Genomic DNA, 18,564 nt, shown 5'->3' with positions numbered 1-18,564 from the left:
ATCCCTATAACTCTCTTGACTCTTCTTTTTTCATGCACAGACAGGAAGAAATCCCATCACAACCCCGAAATGCTACAATCAATTATAATATAGAGCAGAAAATCAGAGTTTATATATACAGAGTTAAAATAGGCTTTGCACACCACTGACAAAAAATGACTCTCCATTGAAAGTGTAAAACTTAATCTAATTCGCTGGATATTAAAAACATTAATTTTATGTTTGTTTTTCAGATTTTGCCATATTTAACCTTTTAGATCTCTGCAACAGATAACTTTCTGACCGATTGCTTCCTCTAACTCCTTTGTAACTATTATGCAGTTATACCTAATTTACATAATTTTTAAAATATTCTTATTGATAATATTTTTAAATATCCCATTTCTAAATATATTATCCATGTTGGCTAACATTTACAAAAAATAAAGCTCATTCTCTTTATCAATTGGAAACATCTGTAGAGAATAAACGGAAAATGCACTATTTTCAGGTTCACTTTCAGGTCTACGTGCCTGTTCGCACCACAGCTACTTTGAAATACAGGCTGCACTGAATTCTTAAAGTACAGAGTGGTCTGGGGCAGGCACTGGTCACTTTATGTATTTTTGTCTCCAGTTAGTTTGTTTTGAATTAGCATTTTATCTCAGGACATATGGATGTTTTTACAGTGAAACATCTCTATCTATTGCTGACAATCGCTGTGCATTTCTGAGGCACTGCCATATGAGAGCCAAGAATTAAAGCTGCCAAAACAAACTTACGTCTTTATAGTCACTGGGAAATTAATTACTGTAGAGAGAAATAAAACTAGTCACATTCCCAGATTATTCCAAAGTAGTAATTTCATATTACCTTCACCAGGATCATTCTGATTGATGACACATCCTTTCACCTGAATTTCACCAGAAATTTCTGCCACCTGAAAACCAAACATCAAGATAAAATTAACTTCACTCTACCTATTATCTCTTACACTTGCACCACTTTATTTTCATCCTTAACCCTAGGAGGTTCTTCTCTTAATTTTCCTACCTCTCCCTAACCAGGAGTTAATCAGTACCTTGCAATTCAGGGCAGAGGCAACTGGCCATTTAATAAGGAATTACTGCCATCTTGTGGCTGTCATAATTGAAGGCAAATAATTCTGATGCACTAGACAAGAAAAAAAAAAAAAAGCTAGGTTGCTATATGCTCTATCTTTTATCCATCTTCTCTCCAATACACATTATTAAAGAGGTACTATGATGTACATTGCTTAATCGTGAAAGTATGCACATTAGTATTACACATTCAGGAAGATGATCTCTTTTCCACAATCCATCAAAGGCCAGCAGTAAACGTAAAACAACCTGAAATAAAAACTTGAGTCTGCCTAGGATAGAAAATTATGTAGGCAAGCAAACAGAGGCATTAATAATTTCTACTACCCACTGCCTTAGCAATTTATCTTCATTTTTTTTAATGTTAAGAATTTGTAAAAGGTCATAATTCACTAGGTTCAAATATTTCTAACTCGAAGGTGACATGTTTGCCACACATCTCAATAGCCCATGTCAGCGCCGGAAATTGGCCAAGACCTACTAATAACCAGAAACAGATTTGAAGGGAATGCTTCTCTCAGATCTGCATGGCACATGTTGTCTTCAATATTCCTTCCCTTGACATGTGACAAATTTGCAAATTCTGCGTTTTTAAGATTCACATGCAGCAGCCAACAAGATCTTGGCAGGGAGATACAATGAGCACATTTAAGAACACTTTGTTCTGAAACTGTAAAGCAAACTCCAACCTTCTGAAGTGTAAAACCTCAAATGTTCAGTAGCAAACACTCCACCTGGTGGTAGAAGGAGAAGAGCAGACGCTTTCTGCAAAAGGCCCTCATGGGGTGGGGGGTGGGGGTAGGGGGGCAGGGAGATGGAATGAATCAACAGAATACTGGTCTAGTTAGAAACAGTGTAAGATACTCCACTGCAGTTGGTGAGCATCTTAAAAGCAAAATCCAGACAGAATCTGTCTCTCTATAAATCTTTCCACCCCTTTCCATTACTAGGTAGGTATTGTTGGCTCTCAGCCATCTGATTTTACTATGATTTATTAACTGCTATGCATTATATATGAGATTCAGGTTTGCTGAAGAGTTACCCTTATGGTCATTGTTGCATACAAATCAGCTACTGTTAGAGAGGTTTATTGCATCATTTTATGCTGCTAGCACTTTTGTTAGGCAGTGGTATAATATGTAACTGGAAAAGAAAACCTTTCTTGTTATGTTTTCCCATATATGTTCCAAGCACAGCAGTGCATGTCAAGAACAACAGTCCTTTGTTCTAATCTGTTTATATAAAGGAGAAAAAAACATCCAGAACAATAGATGAGAAGGAATTAAAAACCTGTTGTCTAAATCAAGAAATTGGTATTCTCCAAATCATTGTTGCAGCATTGAGCCATTTTCTCTGGTAAGACCAACTGAAACGTGAGAAAGAGCAATAATGTGAGCACAACCAATTTACTCTTGGTAGGAAATTGGAAAAACGGTAGCAGAGATCTACGCAGATCTGTCTCTGAAATAACCTACCACAAAAACTGTGCTTCCACAATCTTTTTTAACATGGGGACGTTTGATTACCTAAGTAATTCAACTTCAATTTCTAGTCCAAGTCTCTGTACAATGACTTGAAAGCTTGCCTTTAGCATCTTTCTTAAATATTTGCTCCCAGCTGGCATAAACAATCTAAACAAAAGCAGCACGTTACCTAAATGGCCTTGGTCTACCCACAGCAGCAGCAACAACACCAACACACACACACACTACAAGAGAATGGAGGTAGCCTTACATATCCAACATATCCTTGGAAAAGGTGTGACTGGTCGTAATTTGTAAAAGTGGGAGAGAGAAGGATGCTTTCCTTCCTATCTGAAATCTTGCCATGTTCCTCTGACCGCAAGCATCGCAATCCACTTTCAATGTGGCATATGTTATGAAGTGTTTCTGAAGAAAGGAGGTATTGTTCGGTAACAGCACTATGTCCAAGAAGAATGAGGCAAATACTCTGCAGTCTAAGCTTTGGTATGACTGTTCTATGTATACCAGAATCATATCTACTGAGATGTATGTAAAATGATTTTTAGCATCTCAAGTACATAGAGTATTAAATGCACATGATTTCAAAATTTTTGTTTAAGCCATCCATGAAAGCACTTCCTAATGTTTTAAATAGCTTGATTTCCTCCTAATTAATTAATAATAAGATTCGTGGAGTCATGTTTCAGAAAACCTGAAATTGAAAAGGGTTTTCAATTTAGTTTAACAACAACAAAAAAAGCATTTATTAGATGCCCACTGTGTGTCTACTGATAATTTTAAGCATAATAGAGATAAGTGGCTAGTTGATTTAGAAATTTTTAATCACTGCAACCCTCAGATTTGGAAAGATATTTTTAATGTATATTAACTATTATCCCACAAAAAACGCCAGAGGGGAGATGCTTAGAAGAAAATATGACATTGAGGAGGACAGGTAAAGGGATCCAAGAGAACAATTTGTTCTCATGATGGGAAACTTGGAAAAGTATCAATCAGGAGTTCCCGTCGTGGCACAGTGGCTAACGAATCCAACTAGGAACCATGAGGTTGCATTGCTGTGGCTCTGACGTAGGCTAGCAGCAACAGCTCCGATTCGACCCCTAGCCTGGGAACCTCCATGTGCCACTGCAGCAGCCCAAGAAATGGCAAAAAGACCAAAAAAAAAAAAAAAAAAAAAAAAAGATATCAATTATAGGTTGTACTAACAATACAGATTCACAGCTTATGAAGTCATGGACGCCTTGAATCTCTCAAGACTTTTCCAGTTTCTATGATCAATGCTTTGAGAAAGGTCCTACACAGAGGGTCACAATTTTATGTCATAACCCTTTCCCCAATTTTCCTTTAAGGAGGCATACTATTTTCCTCTTTAAAATTTATATGATTCAGAAATGTGGAAAATTCATTCCCTGATAAGAAACTATTGTTAACTGGTATTTAATATTGTCACCAAATACTTTGTTTTCCTTTTAAAAAAAACCTGAAAGCCCCCAATTTTCAGTTTTTTAAAAGATCTTCAAAATGACTAATTGAAAAATCTCAGAAACTAACAGCAAACTACTCTCCCATGCCGCTTGCATATATTTTTCATTTTAAAAAATATTATATGTGATTCCTATTTTCAGGGTGACTAACATGAATTATAATGAATTGCAGAAAAGAATGAGTATGTGATGTTTATCCCAGTTTCTCTGTCTTCCAGTGACAGTGTTTGAACTGATAAACATCATTTGGCCCAGCAACCTAGACCCTCAGGTCTGCAAGCAAACCCTAATTAAGCTAAGTGGTACCTTTTCCAAGGACATCTGCTACCAAAAGTTTCAAATATCCAAACAAAGCTTGATTTTTCAGCTTCCAGAAACATTCTGATTAATATAGAAGTTTTTTTTTCCAAAAGGGTAAAGTTACAAATCGAGATACTGCTTCAAGTATTTCAGAACCACAAAACCTCGACCTACTCCATTTCTTACTTTCTTTTTAATTTTTTTTTCATTTTTTCAAGTGTTTAGATGTTCTCATTCTACAGTTAGAGAAGTTTAATAATCAAAACAAATGGAAACAATCAAACAGCAAAACATTATAACAGAGTAGAGGTTAGAAGGAAAGCTAAGATTTTTTTTCTCTCTTTTTTCCCCCTCAAAACTTTGGATTTATGAAGCAGTTCCTTTTAAGGTGGCGTCTCTATAACACAAAGTAAAATAGACAAAATGGTATAAAATGACACAAAAATGGCTCTTTTTACTACACTAACCTAAATTACAAATTACTTTTGAAATTACTTTTGTATGTAGAGCACTGAGCTTTCTGAATTTGTATACTGATTTGGACCAAGATAATTAACTAATGGAAGCATTTTTCATGATTATAGACACACAAACAAGTTTATTTTGATTTAATTTTCTACATTTTTGATAAGAAAACAATAAATGGTGGATAGCCTATTTCTATTAAACAAACTGAAGAAATACAAATGTTCACATTTTTTGGTAATCAAAGATTTACGTGGTGGGGAGGGACTTTTAAAAATACTCACATGGGTAGAAAAAAATTGGGGGTTATACTAAAGCTAAAGGAAACCTCTCTTGGCCACACAGAATTTACACAAAAGTTGAATATTTATTTGGTTCAGCCAGTGTTTAGTTGTGAGTTTTAAAGTGATTAAAATACTTGAAAGGTACATAGGTGAACGGTGATTCCAAACAGGGAGGGAAGAGGAAACTCCACAAGTCTTCAAAAATCTATGGCACAACTTGAGCTTCCCTGTTTTTTAGAACGGGGGGAATTTAAGTCGATCTGCCCCCTCATCCTTTGTGCAATTACTAAGAATATGGAGCTGTGTCCCACACGCTTTATAGCATAATTCAATTTAATGCATTTCATATATGTCATGCTACATTATAATGCAGCTTACACATGTTCAAAACAATTGTTGCCCATACCCTTTAGGCTACAGCTTTTGTCACATTGTGTATTATCTACAATCACTTGTAAATCCAGCAAAATACACAGGCAGAGAAATCAAAGCAGGAGGTAGAGCTTGTTTTAATGTGATTATATTGGCATCTGATATGATGGTGCTTTGGACCATATTGACATGAGTGAGGATTCTATGTAGCAACTGTTCAATACCATCCGTTGGACTTCTCTGATAGACCACTTAACTATCTCAGCTTTTCCAGTGATCATCTCATTTATCTAGGATTATTGCACTGAATGTACTGTTTGGTTTTCTTCCAGAACTGAAATGTCAAGTCCAGTGTCATGTATGCAGTAGCTTTGTGCTGTGAGAGCTTCACAGATCCCCCAAAAGCTGCTAGCAGTTGATCTTTGGATAGAGCTAGAAATAAATAAATCCTCTTTAGCAGATCAATATTCATCCCATTTAATGCTTGATGTGAAACTTGTGGATTTGTGGTGGTAATGCTGATGTACAGCTAATCGTTGAAAATGGGCATTAGGGCTTTTATAGCATGGCAACATATTGTCAGGCAGGAAGGGAAAGAAGTGGTGAGCACAGCCTGGAAAAAACATGGTAAGTTTGTATAAATTTGCTGCACCTTCCGAATCCACTTTGGGTGCTTTACTATGTAATCTTAGAAACCAATAATATGGACAACTAATGGATGTGTTATGTAAAGAAATTTCTGTGACTTTCCCTTGGTTTGCCACTCTTTCTGGTATGGTGTCTAAAAATGAAGTGTCTAACTCATTTGGATATTCTAGTGCTGAAGAAACTGACATTGAAATATTTTCCCTATGGTGTTGCTTTAAATACCAAAAATTAGAGCACAAAAAACATGTCAGTACAAAAGCCTGAAACTTTGGGAAGATGTGGGGGGTTTTATACTAGAAATTCATACTAAAAATGGGGAGACTCAAAAAAAAGAGTGTAAAGTACTGTACTGAACAATTAGTTCCAACTAAGTAAGGAAAAAAGACATCCTGCTGGCGAGGAAGATTTGAAACATGGTTAATAACATCAATAGTTAAGGTATCTTTTCCTAGTCGATGATATAAGAGTCAAAATATCAGACCTTTCTTAGACTGCAAAGGTTAAATTCATCCCTTCTGCTTTCATAGGGTTTTTCCTTTTTTTCCTCTAATATATGATAATTCATACTGTCATGGTGTTGAAGAGCAAGTCGGCACTGGGCATCCTTGGTACACAATAGCTTTCAGCCCAACTATATAATCTGTAATATAGAAATGTGTGGTTGTCAATGGCATATCTATATCTATCTCCCTATATATGTTTATATATATATTTAAAAACATATTTCCTTTTCTTTTTTTTCTTTTTTTTTTTTTTTTTACCTGCAGCATACAGGATAGAATCGGAGCTACAGCTTTTGGCCTATGATGCCACAGCCACAGCAACTCTAGATCTGAACCATGTCTGTGACCTACACCACAGCTCATGGCAACACGGGATCCTTAACCCATTGAGTGAGGACAAGGATTAAACCCGCACCCTCATGGATACTAGTCAGATTCATTACTGCTGAGGCACAATGGGAACTCCCTAAAAACATATTTCTTGATTATTACTTTAATGTAATGCAAGCAAAATGCGCACATGATCTCTGTGTGAAAACCTTGATTTGCCAATGTTCTTATAGACTCAGGCTGCCCCGGTTGAATATTAGCAAGCATCTAAACTTATCTGTATAAAGGGATGCCTTTGAGAATAAAGAATGAGAAATAGGCATTTACTATAACTTTTGAAATTAGAAAACTGGTATTGATTTGATCTCCCAGGAGAAATGATATTCTTGCTCAAAGAGTAGGTTTTCATTTCAGTTTACTGAGAAATGAAACATTATCATCTTTACATGGTGGGAGAGGTCATTAAGCTGAAAACATGCAGGGTAACATCTGCTGGCTCCAGATATTCCCTGGACTGCACAGAAACGTCATCTTCCCTGGTGTGAGTCCCAGACTTTACCACTGATAAATGATATTTTCCCCCAAAAGGGATCTCGGGCAGTCACAGCTCCTTCAGTTGGAAAAGAAAGACAAGATAAGAGGGCAGGTCATGGTCACAAGACTGTGTTTATCTGATGGAGAGTAAATCAGTAAACAGGCAAGGTGAGGTATGTTTATGCTTGAGGCCACGAAGGTTGGGAAATAGCAATGTGCAAGGCCGAAGTTGACAACAGGGAGAGCGTGTGGGTGCATCTGCAATAGTGTACATGTGTGAATTTGTGCACATGCATGCAGAAATACAATCAGCTACCCTGGATGTGCAAAAGGCACAGTAACATATGACTACATACATATAAACGCCCAGAGACACATTCCATCTATACTGTGTCATGTGTGTATGTGGGAGTGAATAGACAGGCATAAATAAGAATATCTTAATCACATTCTAGGGTTTGAAAATATCCTAAACATGAAAATTTTAAAGTTTATATGAATTCATAGATAACACAGTAACAGAGGATTCATCACAGACACTAGAATGCCTTTCTTCTGTTTCTAAATTTGTGGTTGATATCAAAGAAGATAAAGAGTCCTTTGCTCTCTACAGCAAACCTTTCACTGGAAGAAGTGGGGCTAGTTAGACTTACTATGAGAGTTTTTACAATTTATCTAAAGTGACATATAAGTCAGGGACTTACCATTCTTTTTTCCATACAGAAAATAAATATTTTCTTGGTTCAGAATGTTTAATTTTATGAAGTTATTATTAAGAACGTCACAACTGGCATATTGTTTGACAAACTGTGCCATGAGAAAACCAATAAGAAACTGTTTTTCATTTCCCTTAATAGCTATATTCTCTCATTTCAATTCTAGAGAATACTATCCGTGAAGCTTTTTAGGAATGAAGAAAAAATACCCCTTATTCACAAGGTAGGACAACTCACTTCATAATCTCTTCTTTCCTACCATGCTTCTTCTCTAGAGAGAAAAAGCTCTGAAAAAAAAAAATCAGATTTTATTAGGTTTACCATTTTGTTTGTGTTAGGCTGCTCAGAAACCAAAAGACAAACTATACATTTTTGCTTTTTGGTCTTGCCCTCACATTTCTAACCTTCCAGTTAATTCATTTCTTCAGCAAATAGTTATTGGCATACTTTGTGTGTTTAGTCCTTCATCTCTAGGATGTTACACTTTTGTTTTTCTTTTTCCCTTAGTCCCTAAAACATTGATATGTATTTGTACATATTTTTGAGATGTCCATATTTCTTGTTAACTATAGGAAGTTATTTGTGGAACGAGGTCAAATTCTTAAAAAAATATAAAGATGATTGGGTGGATGTCTGGATGGACTAGAGTTGACAGATAATCGAAAAGACATGGATATGGATATACAGATCACCAGTGGATAGTATGATGAGGCCTAGGTGATTACGTGATCCTGGTTATACTCATAAACTACAGAGCTATGCTATTCTCGCAGATGATAGTCTACCAGTTGAGCAATAGACAGATTACATTCTGCTATGGGAAACAAACACACCCAGCCTGAACTACTCACAGAAAGGATTCCTTCACAACGACTCAGCTTCCTAAGATAGGGAAAATACAGCCCGTTTCCACTAGAAATTAGTTGATGTGGGCACTATCTAAATGCAGCTAGATTGGAAAATTAAAGGAAAAACACAATGACTCAGACACTTTTTTCAGAGAGAAGTCATCTCAGAGGGAGAAGAAAGAAAATGTATAATAGAATGAATTTCTTTTGTGCAAAATATAAGTGCTTTTTATAGAACTGAAAATCATGTTCCAGGAAGGAGGACAGTTCTACAGTCCATCTCTCTAGATTGATAGTCTTCAAAGGCATTACATTGCCCCAAAGAAAGTACCGGTTAAGTGTATCTTCCAGGGGATTTAGAATTATAAAATGGCAGAATCACATAATCTTTGAACATTTTTTAGTCCAACTTTCTAAAAATTCTTATTATGCCAGTAGTGAGATCAGGGTAGTCTCTGTGAGAACCAGGAATATTAACAGTCAAACCAGATGCACACATCATCTGGGTTTCCTGTTGTGAAATGTCTTCATGGACAAATGTCCACAAGAGAGACCAGGACTTGTGAGTCACTGGCAGACTGATGCTCTATCAGTGCATTCCGTCTGTGCAAATATAGTCTGTGATATTTTAACTAAAATTTGCCAGAAAAAGTATTTAAATGTGGAAGTTTATCACTTTACCTCCCTTCCACTAATCCCTGTTAAAATATTATAAATAACATAGAGCTTAGAGTTGCAGAACAGAGACCCAACAAGACTTAACCTATAATCTTTTTGTAAAAGATTCAAATAAAACCTTACAACAGATAACTAAACCAACCCACTTTGATCCATAGGAATTATCTGTAGTTCTAATTCCCCTTATCTTTAAAAAATAGGGAAGGGGAAAAAAAAAACCTCATATTTTAAGCAGATTACTTTATAAGCTTTCCTTAAAAAAAAAAAAAAAAATCCCCTGAGACTTCATATTTCTGTAGGAACTGTTATTCCAAGGAGAAAGAGTTTGACTTGCTCTAGTTTTACAAAGCCGCAGTGCCTTCTTACTTCTGGGATATGCAGAGGTTACTTGAAAAGCTCCCTGAGAAGACTTGGACCCTCTTTTATGAAGACAATGAATAGGATTTTATACAGAGACAATGATAGAGAGACAGGGAACCACTTTGAAGTTCAAATAATTTGACGACAAGTTCTGGAATTCCTAAAAAATAATGAAAAGAATCTCTGCCGAATTTTTATTTTGTTTTTTGTTCTGTCTTCAGTGCACTTAGGCGGGTTCAGGCAGGAAGCACAGCCTGAACAGCTCAGTCTGATCTGGAGGGATTAGTTACAGCAAAGAAAGCTCTTGTGTGAATCTGAGTCATTTTTTTTAAATGGTAGCGATTCTAAAGAAAAAAAAATATTCATACATACATAAACACAACAAATCCTACCTTTATGATAAGTTTATCTGGGCAAATCTCTTAATATAAAGTCACCTAAAATTATTTACAAGTAATTAGAATCATCTGTTCTATGGTAATGCTTTATTGCACTTAAGAAAACAGGGTTCCTTACTTCTGAATAAAATGTAATTTTAGTCATAATAGTAAATAAAATACTTAATTTGGCACAAAACTTTGGCACCATCAATTGCTTTTAGAGAGAAGCAATTGGTAAGGACAGGAGATAGGAATTACACAACCAAGGTGAGAAGGTCTTCCCATCAATTTTAAGAACACCTAGGTAGATGATAGAGGTGAGAATGACCTAAATTTTCCACAATGCTTTGGAAGTAAACTAAGTATGAAAGAAAGGATCCAGCAATCCCACCCCTGGGTAGACAAATCTATAATTCGAAAAGATACATGCAACCCTATGTTCACTGCAGCACTATTCACAATAGCCAAGGCAGGGAAACAACTAAATGTCCATCGACAGAGAAATGGATTAAGAAGATGTCGTACATATATACAATGGAATACTACTCAGCCGTAGAAAAGAATGAAATAATGCCATTTGCAGCATGGATGCAATAGAGATTATCATACTAAGTGAAGTAAGTCAAAAAGAGAAGGAAGGATACCATATGATGTCACTTATATGAGGAATCTAAAATATGACACAAATCAAGCTATCTACAAAACAGAAGCAGACCCACAGACATGGAGAACAGACTTGCGGTTGTCAAGAGGAAAGGGGGAAGGAGTGGAATGGACTGGGAGTTTGGGGTTGGTAGATGCAAATTATTATACTTAGAATTGATAAGCAATGATGTCCTACTGTATAGCACAGGAAGCAATATTCAATATCTTGGTATAGAACATGATAGAAAATAGTATTTTAAAAAAGAATGCATATGTATGTATGACTAAGTCACTGTGCCATATAGCAGAAATTGGCACACCATTATAAGTCAACTATTCTTTAATTTAAACAATGGAAAAAAATGTGGACTAAGGGAAATTAACTTTCAATAATATAATTCCCTAGTTAAAATTATTCCAAATTAGAAGAGTTAAAATACACTTTGGAAACATATCATAGACAAAGATCTATTCTAAAATACCAAAAAAGATCAATTTTTGTTACACCTAAAATTGCATCACTTGTTAAAGTTTAACATTTTATCTTCTGCACTTCAACCAGTCGTCAAAGCCTGGAACAATCATGAGACAAATAGACTAACCTAACTAAAATGTTAATTACTCAGCCGTAGGCTCCATTTCCTACTACATTATGTTCTCACTGTGTTTGTTTGGAGATGTTCTCTGCCTATGGGGTAATAGATTTTTATGACTGTAAAAATGAAACAGCAACATTTTAGTGGTATGATTTTTAAATTTTTCCTAAATTTTGGTCCCAGAACCACTGCACAAATACATTAGTGTCAGTGGTACAAAAAATGCCTATATTCAAGATGGCAATTTCATGTAGCCAGACAGCATTACATGTTACTCCAAACCTCACAAGAGAAATAATACAAAAAGTCCTCAAGACATTGATTTTCTCCCACAAGAATCCCACCATGTATAGAGTTTAGAGTAGCCCAACAGATCTAACAATATATGCTTCTTACTATGTTGCATAAGATCATTTCTCTTTTCTGCTTTATCATTTATTCATTAAGTTAATGCACCATAAATAATAATTATTTACTATGACCATTTAAAAACTCCTTTGGCCAATTAGTAGAAAGCACCCTCTCATTATTGTGATATTAAGGTTCAAATACACCATTTTAAAGATTTATTACTAAAAAGAATCTGGCAGATTTTTGCATAGAATATCCATAATTTTGCTTGAAATTGTGGCCTATGTTTAGTTTGTGGTATAAAATGACAACATGTTGTTTATTAATACATAAAATTAAGGCAAATCCAGGTAGCGAAACAAAGAATTAGAACACTAAAATTAAAATCAATGTTATTTCATTCATCTGTTGATTACTTTGCTACAGATATTTGGACACTTAGATAAATACACATGCACACATTTATGCACTCACAGAGACATATACCCAGATATTTCGATGTATTAATTCATCACAATTAATCAAAGTTCAGTATCTGTCATTTTCTCCTCTTATTATATAATATCCAAGTACCATCTGAATTTTTTATTTGCCTCCTTTAGTTGTCTTAGAAGAAATAACATTTATCAGCATTTATTTACAGAAGTATCTAACTACATCTTATCCACCTTGTTTGCTATCTTTTCTTGTAATCCTGTGGGTAGCGAAGTTGACTAGATCTACAGCTACAACATTATGCAACAATCTTTGAAATATAGTGGTACAAGATTCATGAGGTTTTGGGTCAATGCACTGACATCTTTCTGTTCTCTGGTCTAAAAGGACAGCAGAGGGAGCCCCTGCTTGACTTAAGGAAACTGAAGCTAGGCAGAAGAAAGACCGAATTTCAGGGTTGGAAATTATGCATGGTGCCCTCTGCTGGAGTCACTGGTCAAAAGTTTGGATTCCAAAAAGAAATTTGCAAGCACTGAATTCCAAACCTGGCCTTAAAGTGTGTTATTACCAGACATCATTATTAAGGGTGTAGCAGAATTTTCTAAAGAAAGCTAATTTTAATTTCTTTCAATCAAAAAATAAACATATGCCTTATATTTTTTCAGGTTGGAAAATCAAATTTCTGTGGAAAATGCCACTCCTCTAAAATGTATGATGTTACTGAGTTGTCAGAATAGTTTCTCCATAACTCTCTAACTCCTATATTCCAGAATCTTAATATTCAATGTAAAAACTGTAACATCCATGTGACAATAACGCAGGTATATCATTCTAATGTAAAATAGTTTTACAGTAGGTGAAAGAATCCTTTTTAAAAGGGTTTGGGATCAGAGTTTGTACTGACTGAATGATATGATTAATAAATGTTTTTCCTTGTGACAATTCAGCAACAATCCCACTTGCTAAAAATCATTTCAGTTTCTGCTTACTTTTTAATTCCTTTGAAAAATACTTCGAGAGAAGATAACTTTTAATTCAGAGTGACTGCTAATAAAATTACTTTTAATTTTATTGTAAACATTAACTATAAGAAATTCTTCATTATTTCTATGAGAACCAACACATCTCTCGATATTCATATAATATTGTATTATAATAGTATGTGTTATAATACTATGTAATTACTTATAAATAAGACACTTGTGAAGTACACTTTGGAAACTCACTTGTCATTTGATTCTTCCATTAAATTTAAGTATCATGTAGAAAAGCACTATTGCACTGTGATTTGAAAGTATGTGAAGGTTGGAAAATATTTCTTTCATTAATATTTTGTTGTGATCAAATGATTGTTGAAAAGGTGCATCTATAGGAAATAAACCAGGTATTGAATGGAAAAGAGTTTATTTGCTGTTTTGCTTCTACTTGAGGCTGAATGGACAAGTTATTGTGATACTAAGCCTTTTCAGTCTATGTTTATGACATTACTTTCAAATTATACTTCAAAGCTACTTAGAATGGTGGACTATAATTGGGAAACATAAATGTATGTGTACGTGTAGCACTAATTTGCAAAAAATAGGCTTTTTATTCAAAAAAATGCTAGGAGTAATATTAATATCCTTCACACCAAGAAAGAAAACCTTATTGTTTAATTTATATGAAAATAAGTAACTTTTCCTTCTGGTCTGCTCTGTAACATGAACATTTAACTTGACTAAGCCTAACAGGATTGAGACAACAAAAAGGGGAACATTTTCTTGTTTCCTTATGTTTGTGTTTATATCAACATCGACTATGAAACATAATTGACCATTAATCTAATTTCTGAAATTAGTAATGTATATCTGTGTTGGGAGCTGGGGCTTGGGCAGGGGAGAAGTCAACACCGGCTGAAGATGAATGAGTATTAATTAGTTATATATTCGCCTTGACCTTTCAAAATGTGTCCAGTTTCATGTATATATTTACTTCTTTTGATGGTAGTAAAATTTTAAAGAATAAAGGCAAGTAAAGGATAATAGCCATAAAATTTGAATTTTTAGCTTGAAACCTATAACGTCTAGATGTCTTTTAAAAGCTTTCAATAACATAAGAAGAGTGATACTGAAACTCCAAATATTCAGAAAAGTTTAATTTTGTAAATATTTATTCACACTTCCAGAATATAGTATAGGAATTAAACTGTATGTACTTCTGATTCAGAGTAAACATGTATTTGTTCCTCAGAAAAATAAACATTCAGTAGCTCTAATGAGTTAGGCATGGTCCCAGGTCCTGGGCATGAAGCAGTGTACTGCCCTCTTTTAACTTACACTTTGTGTCACAATAATGTTGTTGTGACATTTAATACACTCTTTTCTAAAATGCTAATGGAATACATGAATATAAATAGAGCTAAAACACAGTTACTCTATCCAAGGCAGAACAAGGTTTTATAGAAAATGTTGAAAATTTTTATTGTTCACTTTTTTTTAAATTGTTTCACTGTTGAAGCTTTATGGATTTTTAATCTTTTTTTTTTTCTTAATGACATATCTTTCTGAAGCTTTTCCTCATCTGCCTTCCCAGATTCGCAGCTTGGTATTGATGTATTGGTCATGTCTTCAAACAATATTCTTTTTTTTCTTGTTTAACATAGAGTGATATAAGGTAGGACTCGCTAACTTCAAATACTAAAGGGAACAAGATCGTAACAAATATTTGATAACACAGGTTTTGCCCAACTATGCAAAAATAGTGTTTCCAAAACACACAAAAAAAGAGTGTTTCCCAAAAGCTTACTTTTTAGTAAGCTAAAATGGCACAAAGCAAAGAAGCAGTTACCTTAGGATACATTTTGCTAAAGGATGCACAAAATAAATCGAGCACAGATGTTCACAGATGTAGTTCAAAGCTCTGGTGGCCTGATGCTGAGATGTTTCGTGCAGTTCCTGGAGAAAGAGCTTGGCAGTACCTGCCACCCTTACTGCTTAGGGTGCATGATTTTCTCTTTTTAACTTTTTTCTTAAAAGCAAAAAATCCTCTGATTTTTTTCAGTTAAGGAAAAACAGCACTAACATAGGGCTTTTGGAAAAGCGAAGTGGTATAAAGAGAAATTTTGGAAAGCCAGGTATACCCACAGAGGTGAAGACTAGAATTCAAACTTAATCTAAGGTACTCAATATTCTCTGTATCTCTCTCATCTGTCAGTTATCTATCTACCATAGATCTATCTCCATCCTTCTTTCCTAAAATAATGTGTGGCAAGAATACACCACATCTTCTCATTGAACTAAGCCTATGGTGATTTTGCCAATGACTGCAAGTTCATCTGTCCCCATCTACAGGCACAGCCCCAATAGCTCATGATCTCCTCTGCCCCCTACCTGGAGGAAATGTTTAACAACACTGTTTCTTGTATGCTCTTGATTCTCTACTTTTTTCCTAACTTTCTATGAAAATTATTCCTCTGGCAAAAATTATCTTTTCTCACTCTTGTCATCAAGTTGTACCTTCAAGAACAAATTGAAAATGCAGTTTCTTCTTTGAAGCAGCCTGTTTCCCTTCACAACTAGAAGCAATGTATGAGCTTTCTCTGAATTCTGTTAATATTTTTTCTAAATCTCTTTCAGAGCTTAGTATATTTATCATATTTATTTCCCATTTTGGGTGGGTATAAACCTTAGGTCTAACCTGTTACTCTTAAGAGTAAGCTCTTTAAGAATCAATGCACCTCTGTATATGATGAACATGAGTGCTGAACACAATCGCGTTTTTAAAATATTTACAAAAATAATTCATAGCCTAATTATTTTTATTCAAAGCACTTCTTAGTAAGATTATATCCTGAGTTCTAGTGTGCCTTTAAGGAACATAGCATATCCTACGCTTCAGATTATTTTGGCTTCTTACTGTACGAAGTAAGTTCACCAAATAATGAATTGTGGTGTTTAGATTTAACACTTGAATTAAAATTAACAAGTAACTTTATTTAAAAAAAATGTTTTAAGAAAGTCACAATTTTCAAGATTATGTTTTGCATTAGGGAAATATGTCTTGGAAAACTGAAGAAAAGTGATTCAGTTTTGTTTGATGTGAAAAGTAATATGTATTTTCATATCCAATAAAGGTTTCTCAACTTAAAAATAGATAAAATTATATATATTATATATGTGTATATAGATCTATAGATATGCATCTTAACAATTATAAAATATAAGGAAATGTTGCTAAGGAAAGTTTTTCTGGAAGTAATTTCTGTGTACTAAAACTTTTATTTTTTTGCTTTTTAGGGCCATACCCATGGCATATGGAGGTTCCCAGGCTAGGGATCAAATAGGAGCTATGGCTGCCAACCTACACCACAGCTACCGTATCACGGGATCTGAGCCGCATCTGCGACCTACACCACAGCTCACAACAACACAGGATCTTCAACCCACTGAGTGAGGCCAGGGATCAAACCTGTATCTTCATGGATCCTAGCTGGGTTCGTTAACCATTGAGCCATGAAGGGAACTCCCTAAAACATTCTTTAGCCAGGTTTTTATGTTACACATATGCACAAAAGGGAGACTCAGAGAGTATGTGATCATTCACTTTATTGTCATACTTTTTGAATTAACATTACGCAGAGATGCAATCATAACATTCATTAAAATGTACATATGGAAATTTAGAACTATCCTTTGTGGCAGAGACAATTAATGTCCCTTTTGCTGTTTCTCTTGAACTTAGAGCTAGACCACATTTTCAAGACTCATTTCTGTTAGATGGAACCACATGACCAAGGTCTGACCAACGGAATGTGGGTGGAAGTGATATATGCCACGTCCAGGCCTAGCCAATAAATCCGAACTTCCATGCTCTCTCTTTTTCCTTGGAGATGATGCCAAGGCCTTAGGTGATATTAGAGCCATACCATGGAAGGAGGCTTAGTCCCTGAATCACCACTTGGAGGAAAGCCACCAGAAAAACTTTCTGACTGGGAACATTCATGCTGGACTGTTTTAGGAGAGAAAAATATGCAGACAGAGCCCACATAGAAGTCTGCATAAAAAATGTTAAATTTATAAATCTGGATTAGGCAAACCAAGAGACAGTGAACAAACCTAGAGCAAATAAACAAACTGTTTTCAGTGAGATCCACTTTGGTAAGAATAAAAATGTTTGTGAGCCACATGGTTTATTGCAATGAAATTATATTTGCTGCATTACATGGGGAAAATGCTTATCCGTAAAAGTTACCTTTATTGGAAATGTGTCACTGAGAAAAGAGAGATTAACACTAAAGTCTTACTGCCTGAAATTACTTGAGCAATAAGCAATAGTATGAAAATAGCTCTTATTTTTCATTCTAATATTTGGTAGTAACAGAGTGTGGTAAGAGAATTCACATGTATGATATCATTTTATAATTCAAGGAAGATTTCAAAGTAGAAACTATTGTCAGCCCCATTTTTGCCAAAAGGAAACTAAAAGTTAAAATGATAGCTTGAAATCTCAACAGCAGCAGAGCTGAGTCAAGAATTAATCATTCCAAACAATACTATAATTTCTGACTATTTGGTGTCGGAAACTCTCCTAGTACCAGGCATTATCTTGAAGGTGCAAAGAGTAAAATGAAGTGGTCCCACCTAAGCTACCTTGTCCCAAGATTATGCTACTTCTCTTTTATTGAGCCTAAGATAGAGCAGGTTGTGTATCTAAGTGGAATCTCTTCCACTATTTTCCAAGACGGGCCTTTTGGCTGCTCAGAAACTTTGGAGTCCTATCAACCAGAGGCTTAAATCTGTGGCAATTCTCAAGAGCCTTCTCCTCATATGCCCCCCTACCTCCTGGCCTCCACCTAGAGTAAGCTCTATCCCTTCCATTCCCAACCAGCTTCTGAGAGAAGCCTCTGCTATAGCTGATCTCCTTGGAGAGCACTGAATCTGAAAAGCTTTTTTTCTGTGCCTAAACTGATTACCTGAAAGGCTGTTCCACCTATTCTTTCTGCTTTGTTTTAACTAAAAGAAGGAGAGGTGAGAATAGGCTCTACATTTCGGGCTGTCAATGGCCCTAAGACCA

The 18,564-nt window shown here is 35.2% G+C and overlaps 1 long non-coding RNA gene across 17 annotated transcripts in view; it reads right to left on the bottom strand.

Moving 5' to 3' along the window:
* Positions 1 to 18,564, bottom strand: part of LOC102158976 — a 977,225-nt gene that overhangs the window by 461,043 nt on the left and 497,618 nt on the right. For all 17 annotated transcript variants that reach the window (XR_002346446.1, XR_002346449.1, XR_002346443.1 and 14 more), the window contains one exon: positions 853 to 919. This is a non-coding gene — a long non-coding RNA (uncharacterized LOC102158976). The remainder of the gene's footprint in view (positions 1 to 852; positions 920 to 18,564) is intronic.

The sequence above is a fragment of the Sus scrofa genome, chromosome 8 (genome assembly GCF_000003025.6).
Source record: "Sus scrofa isolate TJ Tabasco breed Duroc chromosome 8, Sscrofa11.1, whole genome shotgun sequence".
Lineage (NCBI taxonomy): Eukaryota > Metazoa > Chordata > Mammalia > Artiodactyla > Suidae > Sus > Sus scrofa.
Note: the sequence above shows the minus strand (reverse complement) of the source record. Positions and strands in the feature narration are given on the sequence as shown.